We start from the raw sequence: 13,990 nt of genomic DNA on the forward strand, positions 1-13,990 counted from the left end.
AAATTTTGTTTGCTTGATGTGGCAAATTTAAGGAGGGGGCGAAGGTAACAATTGCGCCTACCCCGTGCTTAGTAATTGCAACAAATGAAAATTTTATTTTTTTATTTATATTAAATTAATGAAAATTTAATTATTATTGTTGAAAAATCAAAACACACACTTAACATTCTGCACTTAAAATAATAAGTTTAAATTAAGAAAAAATATATAAATATATTTATTTTGATCAAATTCAAAATAATTTATTTTAAGCTTAATCCATTAATAAATAAATTTTTATAATTGTAAAACTTTTAGAATGAGAAAAGTTATCGAAAATTTTTTACTTAAAATTTAACTTAAAATCTAATGACACTATTCTAATAGTCTATTCATTTAGCTATTCTCTTAGTACTTAATTATATGAGATTATCAAACTAAAACTAAAACTAAAACATCTTTTATTATAAGGGTGAAATATCTTATAACTTTATTGAAGTGGGATACAAGATAAACTCAAGCTCTTATAACTTCACGTAACTTTTGATGTGTGATTATAATATTCAAGACAAATCCTAACAAATTTTCTCTTAACTTAAATATCTTAATACTTCAACAATATCTGTAAAGCTAACACACTTGTCTTTTTTCTTTTCCTTTTTCACAGGAATCTCAACAACATAGCCTCCATCAAAGCATGTATAAGTGATTTTTGATCCTATTCCCTTATAAAATCACACTGCCATTCTTGTACACTTTCAACCAATCATTACTACCATAGTATGTGTACCCCGACAAGCTAACTCATCGAAAGCAATAAATTGTAGTTACACCTCAGTATATACCTTACATGATGAAGTATCCTAACAACACTATTATGAGATCTAAGGTGAACACTTTTAATGTCTTGAATCTATACATTTTCATTGTTAGCAACCATAATATCTTCATCCTTTTCATTCTATTCCAACTCAACAAAAGAACTCCTATCATTGCAGACATAGACTGTAGCAGTTGAATCCAAAACTTATCTTTTGTCACCTTTCAAAGTTTGAGTCTCATCATACAAGTCGTCAAAATGATATTATCATCATCAGACATAATAGTAGCAGTGTCATTATTTCCTTCATCCGATTTTTTTTCATCATTCACCTTTTTGAAAACAACCATATCCCTTCTCAACTTTTTGTAGTATACTTGGATATGTCCCTTTTCACCACAATAATAATATTTTATATCACTGTAATCTCTGTCTCTTAACTTAGATCTTACTCTTGATCCATCAATCCTCTTTTGAGTCCTTCTTAATCAAAACCCTCTACAGCTAGCGTATTCCCTCTAGGTGATGAGTTTTGTGTTCCCATAAACCTTTCATTCTCACATAATAGGACAGTCACATAATCTATTTAAAAGCAGATCTACCTACCAACAAAGTCTGAACTAAAGGTCTATAAGACTTGGGCTAAGATGACAACAAAATTAAAGCCTTCTCTTCATCTTCAACTCATCAACAAAAATCACCAGCAATTCAGAAACTAACCTATTAAACTTGTTAGCCTTGAATTAATCTTTATTTTGAAGTGATAAAACATTAAGCTAAATAAGCTTGATTAAGATTTTGAAAAAGATTTATTTAGTATATGTTCTTAAGTTTTATATTTTGGTACTAAATAAATAATATGTTTTTCATAGTGTAAACAAACATTTCTTTGTTTTCATATTTCTCAAACCAAATATATCTGTAAAGACTATTTATTTGAGCTTAAATGAAAGTCCAATTGTTGTTTTTAAAGTGAACTTATTCATTTTGGATTAAATACAATTTGATAATATTGGTTTTGAGAAATAGATTAACTTAAGAAAGTTGTTTTACAAGAATAAAGTTTTCCAACATTGAAATTTTTTTATTTTTCTGTAATAATTCATAAAACTTTAATATTTGAATTTTATATATTTGAAAAGCTCTTTGAATCTACTTTCTAATGGATCAAACAAAATTAAAATCCAAATTTTTTAAGAAAAGATTTTAAATTTTTACTAGACATTTTGTAGTTATCTAAATATTGCACAAAGGGTAGTTTTGAAAATTTATTATAATTTATATACAATGAATTAGGTGATGAATTTTATTAAATAGAAAACTATTTAAGTTTAGTTTCTAAATCTTCCAACGGTTTGTGATTTAGATTTATATAACTCAAGATATGATCAAATTAGTGAGTAGAGTGCAAAACATGAAACATTCACCTAGATGGACTAGATCAATCCCCTCAAGAAGGGATGTTTTCTCTATGGAGCTCTTGACTTTCATAACTTCAACTTGGTCTCAAATTGCTCCACTTTAAATGAAATATGGAGAAAGTTGGATGAGCAAAATGAAAATAAAATTTTCAACTAAAATGCATCATGTCTCATGGCTCTTGAAGAGCCACAGGTAACCTCTAACTTAACTGATTCAAATTTATATACTTTTGATGAAATGCAAGATACATTTGATGAGTTGGTTATGGAATTTTAGTGAATGAAAATGAAATACGAGAAAATGATTTCAAAATTGAATGTTGAAAATGATTTTTTGATGAATGCAAAAAATATTTGGAAAAAAAATGAAAAATTTAAAATAGATTTTAAAACCTCTCAAAGAAAAAATGAATTTTTTTTTAAAAAATATTATTTTGAATTTTTTTTTTTTTATGAATTGATGAATGAAAAACAAAAGCTTTTAAAGAGTTCATTTATTTGTTCAGTATTTATTTTTTATTTAGGTTTTATTTTTTTCACTTATTAATTTATGTAAATAAAAATTGAATTATATTTTTTAGAAAAGTGTAAACATATTATTTTATGATTAGAACTTGTAAATATGTTTGTATCATTCTTTGTAATTAATTTTTGTAAATAAATAAAAAAGATGTAACTAAATTGTTTTTGTCATAAGATATTTAATAAATCCGATGACGAAGTCTCTTAAAGTAAACAATAAGTTTATCTTAAATACTCTTGAAGTAAGGAAATTTTCTTTTTTGGTGAAAGCCTAAAGACTTTTATCCAATATTAAAATGTCAAAATTAATAAAAACACTATTTTTTATTAAGGCTTAAACAATATAACATGTGATTAATTTAGTACCAAATTTGGGCGTAATGGAGTGCTAAAACTTTCCTTGTATGTAATCGACTCCTAAACTTAGTTTGTTGATGTAGACCATAATATATTCTTTTTAAGAACCCTTAGTTTTAGCTTAGGATAACCTTAAAAAGGATAGATTCATATAGGTGGCTAATCAAACATAAATTAAAAAAAATTGGTGGTAACTCCATATTTTTTATGTTTAATGGGTAGGTTCTCCAATCTAAACATTATGATAGTTTGGCAACTCCATTGAAGAGATTAAAGAGTCAAGCCATTAGTTAGTTATATGTTTTCTTAAGCCTTGCTTTGATGGTTTTATTTTTTGATTATTCATGTGCACTAACCGATTTGTTTATTTTTGTAGCTTATGATTTTTTTGTTTATTTTGTATATTTTGATTTTTCATGTGCACTATTTTATTTGATTATTTAAATTGGCATGGTTCCTCAAACACACCACATATGCATTAAGCATAAACTCTAGACCTGAGCTCTTTCCTTTCTTAGGGGAAAACAAGTACCTACATTCTCGTAAGGTGAGACCTCTATGTGAGCTAGCAAAAACTCTCACTTAAATTAAACCTCTTTTCGTTTGAGCTTATAATGGTGGTGAGGATTAGCGTGCCTTACTATTATGTAATGGACAATGATGTAAGGAATAATTTAGGAGCCTTTAGACTGTTAAACCTTTGAACCTAATATGTAAATAAACCCTAACGAGCCAAACTTAAGTTAAAGCCATGTCTTCCCTTTTTGTTAAAAAATCCTAAATAAGACACATGATGAGACATTTATTATTATTCTATTTGTTAAATTGTATTTTTTTCTCTTGTATATATTATGTTTACTAAAACTTTTCTTTTACTGTATGTGCATGCATTTACATGATTAGATTTATCATAAAGAGTGACTGCCACAAAATAATTTTAATAAAAAGAATCTTCATTACATCTATAGGGAGCCTAGCAAAGTCCCTTACAAGCCAAAAAAAGAAGTTTAAAGAGTTGAAGCTTGCAAAGAAAAGGCTAAAAAGGGAAGTTGAAGCACTAAAACAAGAAAGGGATAATTGGAAAAGTATGTTTTTTTACCTTAACATAACACAATCATCCACCATTCGTGAGTTGGCCTAACTTCTAAAAGAAAAAGAAAGTTGTAAAGAAAGGTGCAAAAAAGTGAAAATGCACTCTCTAATGCAGAAAACCATATCTAAATGCTGAATGGGGCTGTTGTTGAAATTAGAACACAAATGGGGGCTATGACTAAAGAATGTGACCAAGCAAAAAATACATACATGAAAAAGCATGACCAATTGGAATATCTGCTTGATCAAATCATTATGGTTATTTATGAAGCCAAAAACATGGTAGAAGAGATTGAGGAGTGGAAAACAAGATTGCTACTAGTTGGAACACGTGGCTAATGACTATTAGATTTTTTCAATAAGTACAAGGCCAATATCGATAGATTAGGGATTTCTTTCCACAATAAACTTTAAACTTTCTATGGATGTAATTTTTGATTTGGTTAAACATAATTTTTAATTCAATAAAGATTTTTCTTGTTAACAATTATTATATGGTATATCCTCCTTATTGCATTCATGCATTCTCATACATAACTGAAGTTGGATGGTTTCATAAACATTTCTCTAAATATACACCCTAATTGTGGTAAATTAAGATTCAAATATAGCTCAATATTGGAGTAATCTAAGATGCTACAACCCTAGATACCAAGCAAGGATCATAGAAAAGGTGCAAGCTTTTTGCATCCAAAAGGTAGAAAAGGCATAAGAAGAATTGAAGGAGCAATTGTAAACTATTACTAAGTTGTTGAAAAACATGAATAAGGAGAAGAAAGTGGTGGTAGAGATGATAGTCCAAAATGAAATTGATCCATTATATCTTTTTGGTTTTGGTCCATACTCAATATAAGCATCTCAAGGTGCCTAACATCAAATGCTATTTACTAAAGGCTACCCCTATATGCATATTGACATGCTTCAACTACTACTCCTACTCATATTGCTCATATTTTTAATATCAAGACATCTAATCCAATTCAAGTTTCCAATCTAAATGATTCGAAAGAACATGAGAAGTTGAAGATAAATATTATAGAAACTAAAGAAGGCCTTGAATCTCAAAAGATAGATTTCATAAAAAAGGGGCTTATAGCTATTAAAGGTATAGATTTTTATGGATTAATGGATGTTGTTAGACTATGCCTAGTTTTTAATGTGGTGATTCCACCAAAATTCAAAGTGCTCGAGTTTAAGAAATATGATGAAACTAAATGTCCTATAACACATATAACTATGTACTACTGCAAAATGACTGCACACATACATATGATGAAAAGCTACTTATCTATGCCTTTCAAGGTAGTTACACTGGGTTCAATTGCTAGATGGTTTGTGCAATTGGATAGGTTTCATGTTCATGGCTGGAGAGAATTAGCAAGAGCGTTTATTGCATAATATAAGCATATTATAAACTTGGCACTAGATTGTAAGACTTTTTCTAAAGGATGAAAAAGAAGGCCAATAAAAGCTTTAAGAAATATGCCCAGAGGTGAAGAGACATGGCTACTCAAGTTTAACCCCGTTAACTGAAAAGAAAACTATAGTTCTATTTGTCAATACTCTCAAAACCCTATACTGTGAAAGAATGATTGGCAATGCCATCAAAAATTTTGCTGATATGATAATTTCTGAAGGGATAATTGGGAGTCCAATAAAAAATGACAAGCTTAAAGATGGTGATGCAACTAATGCAAATGAAAGGGCTGTATTAAAAAAGAAATAAGGAGATGCTTAAGTTGTAATCCATGAGAGGTAACAAGTTGGAAGCTTCACCCATATTATCCTTACCGATGCACCAACCTCATTATCCAAGCATAGACAACTTCTCCCCAAGTCCTTATGCTTGTCAACCAATCATGTAACCACCTAACTCTACACCTATAAATTAGTTAGTTGCTAGACCCAAAAATTGGGTAAAAAGAGAAAAAGCTCTTATAGATCGAATCCTTATAACATATACTGAATTACTCTCTTAACTCATTAAAAGCCATTTGGTTGTAAATCTATTTAAAGCCTTTGAGGCCTCTCTACCCCAAGTGCTATAATGGGATTGGTGCTACTTGGGACTATCATCTTGGGATTACTGGCCATTCTACAAAAATTTGCATAGCATTGAAATATAAAGTGCAAAGTTGGTTAAAGTTGGTTTGGTGAATTTCAATGAAAAAGCAAGGCTAAGTGTTATTAGGAACCCTTTGTCTAATCACACAAGGGCATAATTTTGAAGAAGTTTTTATGAATGCCTGTCATCTTAGGAACTTTAAGAAATAATACAAGCGTTTAAATATTTATAAATATTTGAGAATCATTTATGTTGGTGTTTATATTTCAACATTTTAATAAAATGACTAATCCATTTTTATTAAATTTCCTCTTTTATTCCATTGCCTTTATTTATCCTCTTATATCTCACCCATCACCGTATTCGAAATAATAAATGTTCAAACAATCAAGACAATAATTTAGAATTCAATTTTTCTATTGGTAAAATTGATAAATTGATACTCTTAAAAATATTGAGATCACTAAAGCAAGAAAAGACAAATCTTATAAAATGAGTCAAATCTAGCCTAGAGTTTCACCCATGAAAGATGTAGTATGTGGTCTTTGTTTGAAATGACAAATGGTCATTTTTTTTTTACCTTTCATACAAGGAGTAAAATTATCCATTTGTTACCCCTTTCGAGCCTATTGATTTCTTTTAAAGAAATCCTTATCAAGGATCACCCTCCACATTGGGGGAAAAGTTTGAAAAAAGCCTGCTTACAAAAATAATAAAGAGTAAAGGTCCTTAATGATTTTAGGGGCAAATTCTTTTGTGCTTGGATCTTTCTTAAAAAATGATGAAAAGTGCAAGATCAAAATTTGAAAAAAAAAATGAAAAATGAAAAATGAAAAAATGAATAAAAGAAAACTTGATGGGGCAAAAAGCCAACTTTACATGATGTGAAATGATCCTTTGGTTTATAACCCTTCAAATATATTTTGAGCTTATTTTATCAATTTATTTCATAACCCCCCATTTTAGCCCACATTATACTTTAAAAGTTTATTTTGATTAAAAGTAAATGCCCAAATTAGAAAATCATGAATTGAACTAAGACAAGCTTATAATGAGATTGTTTGAGATCAAGATGTCATTGATGGATTAAGGAGAAAAGAAACAAGAAGAAAAATGAAAATGAAGAAAGAAGGAAAAAAAAGATTTAAGTTAAAAACCCAAAAGGAGTAAAAAGAGGATATATTTGACATAAAAATTAAAAAAATAGCTTCAAATAAGGATCCTATAGAATATAGATAATGTTTGGGTTGATAAGCTTAGAGATAAGAAAAAAATATCAATGGAATGAGTTTTTGAAAAGCAATTCAGAATTAATTTGTTTAGAATTGTCTGAATATTCCTTATCTTAGATGTTAAGAATCCTTCCACATATTTATCTTGATAATTTACTTTGAAATGATTTTTTTGCCAATTCATTCTTTACCAGACTTGTTTTTATAATGAATATCTTTTCTTTGATTCTCTTTGTTCTTCCTCATTTATTCTTCATTTCCTTATTTAAAAAAATGTGATAGATTACATTTGTCATCAAATTGGAATGATGATGAATGAATAAATGATTGACATGAAAGATTCTTGCATTATTTCCAAAAGATAATTAAAAGTAATTAGGATAAATTGAAAATGACATTAGAATGATGAAAAAAGTAAAAAAGGATATTGATTGTTATGGCTTATAAATGGGAGAAAAAATGTTCCAAATGTTGTGATCAAATGATGAAACTAGTGAAAAGGAATCTTAGGTCAAATTGACTAATACATTTGCTGGCCAGTTCTAAAAAAGCTAAAGCAGAACATAGTAGGAAGCTTAAAAAAAAAAAAGACATAAAGAAGAATCTCGAGAACCATTTATCACAAATAGAGATTCATGACATTAATTTTTGCATTTCATGCAGTGCATTCCTTACATTTTGCAAGTATTATATTAAGAACATTGCATTTATCATATTCATTGCATTTATTGTGCATGATTGAAAAACAGGAAAAAAATAAAGTTTGAATTTTGAAATTGAATTTTGGAATTTTGAAAAATCTTTTCATTTATTGTATGCATTTATTGCACTTGCTTCAAAAGTAAGAAGAAGAAGGTAAGATGATCAATGATAAAGTGGTTGAGATGAAAAGGAATCACCTTTAGATAAGAAATTTTTTTTTAAGTTTTAATGCTTTTGTCAAGGAAGAGCATTTTCAAAGAAAAGAATGATCTATAAGACTTTAGGGCATGATCTTGGAAACTTTTGTGTACCTTTTTACTTTTTCAAAAGTTTTAAAGCCTCTAATGGAGGGGAGCATTTTATTTTTCAAATTTTCAAAGCCTTCGATGAGGGGAACATTTTATTTTTCAAAATGTTTTAAAGCCTTGGTTGGGAAGCACTTCAAATTTCCAAAGTGTCAAAACTTTAGTGGGGGAGCATTTTAAATTCCAGTTCCAAAGCCTCAGTGGGGGAGCACTTTAAATTTCCAAAGTTTTAAAGCCCTAAGGGGAATGCACTTTAAATTTCCAAAATTTTGAAGCCCTGATTGGGAGCATTTTATTTTTCAAAAGTTTCAAAGCCTTTAGTAGGGGGAGCATTTATTTTTCCAAAGTTTCAAAGCCTCCGATGGGGGGAGCTTTTTTTTTTTTTTTTGAAAGTTTGAAATCCTTCGGTGCTAGGGAACAATTATTTTTCAAAAGTTTCAAAGTCTTTAGTGGGGACAGCATTTAAACTTTCCAAAGTTTCAAAACCTCTAGTGAGGTTCAAAGTTTCAAAGCCTATGGTGAATGGCTCACTTTAAATTTCCTAAAATTTCAAAGCCTCTGGTAAGGGGAGCATTTTAAAATTTTCAAAGTTTCAAAGCCTCTGTTGAGGTAGAGCACTTTAGATTTTCCAAAATTTCAAAGCCTCTACTGAGGAAGAGCCTTTTTTTATTTTTCTTATCCTAAACAAAATAATGTCTTTTGTTTTTGTATAATTCTCGTTTCACATAAAATGTGCAAAAAGGGGTAGTTGTAGACACCCAATATTGTCTAAGTTTTTTTTTTATATTATTGGGTTTCGAATTGCATTATAAGATTTTAAGAGTCATTTTTTAAGCCCAAATTTAAAGACCTAAAAGTGTTTTTTTATGTTTATTTGGAAAAAATAATAACATAAATTTTGATTTTTTTTAAGATTGTGATTTTATTTAGATTTGAAATTTAAAGATTGAGTTTGATTTTGATTCTTGGAAATCAAGTTTTTAAAATAGGAAAAATAAATTTTGGTAAGATCTTAATAGATTCAATTGGCAATAAAATTTTCTAAATTGAAAAGGGATTCAATCTCTATATAAAGAGCCCAATTCTCAATCAGAAATCACAAAAAATCAAAGAATCAAGAAACGACACAATCAATAATCATCTAGCAATACAATTTTGAATTTTAAGAAAGAAGTTCTCAATTAAATGGAGAAGAAAAATCACTAAGCAAAAAAAGAGAGAGTCGTATGCATAATATTAAAGCAAACAAAGTGAAGCAAAATTTTTCTTGGCAATATACTTTATTTCAGGTTAGTCTAAGAGCATTGGTTAGTTACACTTTCTTTTATGGTGTTATATTTATTTGTTGTTCAATGTGCTTTGGGGTAATATTTGTGATAATAAATTTTTTATGAGATAATTTTGGTTTGCTAGTTTTTTTACTTATTTGTTTATTTCTATATTTATTTATTCATTATTTATTATTTATTTAGGTTTTATTTTTTTACTTACTAATTTATGTAAATAAAAATAGAAATATATTTTTTTAAAAAATGTAAATATATTATTTTATAATTAAAAACTTTTAAATATGCTTGTATCATTCTTTGTAATTAATATTTTGTAAATAAATAAAAAAAGATGTAACTAAATTGTTTCTTTGTCATAAGATATATAATAAATCCAACGGTGGAGTCTTTTCAAGTAAATAATAAGTTTATCTTGAATACTTTTGAAGTGGGTTAAATTTCCTTTCTGCTGAAAACCTAAAAACGTTTTCCAATATTTAAATATCAAAATTAATAAAAAAAAATCATTTTTGATTAAAGCTTAAAAAAGATAACATGTGATTAACTTGGTATCAATTTTAGGCTTAATGAGGTGCTAAGATCTTCCCTGTATGTAACTGACTCTTAAACTTCATTTTTTTGATATAAACTAGAACTTGTTCCTTTTATGGACCCTTAGTTTAAGTTTAGGATAACCTTAAAAGGGATAAATTCACATAAGTGACCAATCATATCTAAATAAAAAAGATTGGCGGTGACTTTTTTTTTTGTCTAATGGGTAGGTTCTCGAATCTAAACGTCATGACCATGATGCATGTTATGCATGCTAAGTTTTATTATTCGCTTTTGTCAAAAAGAAACCCTTTAAGCTTCCTCTTATATTTAGGTAGGATTTTGTAAAGGTATCTTATTCACCTTAAAAGTTTGATGAAAGTATATTTATAGCCATCATTTTTTTTTCTTGGGCTCATTGTGGCATATTATTTAAAGAACATATTAGACAACTTATATAAATAGAAATTTTCATTAATTCCAAAAGTTTCAAGACTACATATCATCGACCATCCTAGAACTACATCCATAAAAATGTCACACTTGCTCACACTACCTTTTTTCCTCATTTAAGAAGTCTAGGAGAAGTTGACCATGACTGTTGGTGAGGACTACCTTTTACCTTAGGGCTTCTACCTTTTCCATTATTGCCCTAACTTATTTGACTACCTTGAAGATTTGGGTGTTTAATTGGTGGATGTACATCTGTCTTCCTTAACTTTCCTCTTTCCATCATTTTCGAGCTTTTGTTTCCTAGTCACACAAATATTTCCACTCTTCTCGCCTTTTTTTATGCATTAGGGTAATGCAATATTTATTTTCTTGTACCCAAGCCTTTGATCTTTTATGTTGAATTCTAGAAACGCACTATGGCTTTTAGCAACTGATCATTAGGCTTCACCAAAACTAGAAGGGCTATGTCTCTATATTTGTCTATTAAAACTATTTTCTTCTTTGGCTCCCACCAATTCCAAATATTCTCTAAATCTAGCACATTATTTTGTCTTAAATCCAGATGAACTATCTCCATGAGACTTGAAACATAACCATTTTTCAAACAATCCCCTTATACCTACTAGTTATTCTTAAACTACTCACTGACCTTCTAAATGACTTACTAACAAAAAAACCTACTTGCTACCTTTGAAATTCCATGAAAATCTCTCTTGATAAGTTATCTAAAATGAATGTCTTTGATGTTTTATGTCAAAAAAATGATGCATGTAACAAACAAAAGGAAACACAAAAAAAAAAAAAAATTAGCAAAAGGAAAACTTATAAATGCCAATGCTATGTACAAAAATGAATTGATGTTTCCAAACAACTTTCCTCTTTCCTTTTTTTTTCTCTTTTCCTTTTTTTTTCTTTCTTTTGTTTTTTCATTTAAAATTTTTTTTTTTACTCTTAGTGATTTTCTCTTTTCATTTTCCTTTTTCATCATCATTATTATTAAAATCAATAGAAATAAATCAACACGATTAACAATTTTAATAAAAAATCAAACAAGAAAGGTAAGGACTTATTTTGGGTAATTTCTATAGAGAATGAGTGGCATAGCTCTACCTAAGGGTAGTTCCTAAGGTTCACTATATGCTGGACTGGAGATTTACGTGTCTAAAGGTTCTCGAATTGTTTCTCACATCATCATTCATCACAAACTAGTGAGGCACCCCAATCCTCATCTATTACAAGCTATGAACAAAAAGGGTTCAATCTAAGTAAAAGTGTTAAACTAGCCATTGTGAAGGTATTCACCTCAAGAAAGCGTAGCTACTTTACATTCTTTTAAAAAGTGTCGGAGCTCAAATATAGAGCTTATACATGCAATGCATATGTAAGTGTGTGAATGAACATACAAACCTTTCACATTTTTAATAAAATACCATTATCCTGAATGCCCTATAATTTATTAAAAATAATACAAATAACAACAATTTAAAATAAATGAAATGATTAAAAATAAGCATGAAATGTAAAAATTTTTTTTATTTTTTCAAACTTCATGTATTATTATTATTATTTTTGAAAGAAAGAAAATTGAACTCAAAACATATTATTCAAATTTTTTTATTTTTTCAATTTTTCACATTTTTTAAGAGAATAAAAAAAATCAAAATTAAGGAATTAAGATTAAACATTGAATAGGACTATTAAACTAAGACTTAGGATAACATGCAGTCAATAGTTGGCTTGACTCTAAAAACAAATATCCCTAGTGGAGTCACTAAGCTGTTGCAATGTGTAGTTCTAGAAACTTGACTGTTGGATATAAGAAAACAAAAAGAAGCATTTTAAAAAATTTTATCAAAACCGACGAATCGCCACCAATACCTAAAAAGCTTATCTCTTTAATAAAGCAGTAAAACGAGTTTAAAGTTCATTAAAAAGATAGTTTGAGTCTAGAAAAGTAGAGTTGGGAGTTGATTACCTGTGGAGAGAGATTAGTATCCCCATAATGCCTGTTAAAAACAATAACAATTGATTGCATGTTGTCCTTGAGTTTTTGTAAAAATGGCTCTGATTTTAATGTTTACAAATTAATTCCTTGATTTTATTTATTCATTTCAAAAATTGAGTTCTTTTAACTTTTTATTTTTTGAAAACAAATCATTTTTTATTTTTGATCCCTAAAAAAATTTATTTTGGATCAAAGTGAAAAATCTTAAGTATCAAAACACTTCTCTCACTCTTTTATATTTAGGTAGAATTTAAAAAATGTTTCTAACTTTAAGAGTTTTCAAAATTACCTACAAAACCAAGTTAATATTTCGTATAAACAATAACCGTAAGAATCTCCCTATATTTAGCCTATATCTTAAGGGTTATTTTTATTTAAAATATTGAATTATTTTTATTTTTTTAAAACATTTTTTTAGAAGGTTTTGTTTATAAAACATGCAAATGATGTGCATGAACATGAGCAACAATTCAAAGGCAAATGATAAATGCAAAAGTATAAATGCAATGCAATTCCAAAATGTAAATGCGTGCTACAATTTATTAAAATGAAATGCAAATGCATAAGAATAGGTCAAAGGTTGGCTTTTTTAGTTTAATCTAGGTCTAGGATTTGGGTTTAGGTAAAGGTTTAGGGGTTTGGGATTGGTTTAGGGTTTAGGTTTAGGGTTTAGGATTTAGGATTGGTTTAGGGTTTTTGATCTTGTTTGGATTCAGGGAATTGGTTTGGTTTAATTTGGGGTTGGTTAAGGTTGGTTTAGGGTTTGGGTTGGTTCAGTTTAGGCTTGGGATTTTTAATTCGATTTGGGTTTAGGGAATTGGTTTGGTTTGGTTTGGGGTTGGTTTGGGTTAGTTTGGGTTTTTGAAGGATTGGTTTAGCTTGGGTTAAAGTTGGTTGGAATTAGGTTGGTTTATAGTTTAGGGTTGATTTGGGGTTTGGTTAGGGTTTATTAAGTTTGGATTGGTTTAGGGTTGGAATTAGTTTAGGATTTGGTTAGGGTTTAGGGTAGGTTACTATTTTGAAGGGATTGGTTCAATTTGGGTTAGGGTTGGTTCAATTTGGGATAGGTTTAGGTTTGGTTTTAGGGTTTGGCTTAGGTTTTAAGGTTTGAGTTTAGGGTATAAGGGTTTGGTTTGTAGTTTGAAGGTTTAGTTTAATTTTAGGTTTTGAAGGAATTGGTTTAGTTTAGGTTGGTTTAGGGTTTGGTTAGGATTTAG

This window comes from Durio zibethinus, chromosome 20, assembly GCF_047325235.1.
Source record: "Durio zibethinus cultivar Kanyao isolate XHJ-2024 chromosome 20, ASM4732523v1, whole genome shotgun sequence".
Classification (NCBI taxonomy): Eukaryota; Viridiplantae; Streptophyta; class Magnoliopsida; order Malvales; family Malvaceae; genus Durio; species Durio zibethinus.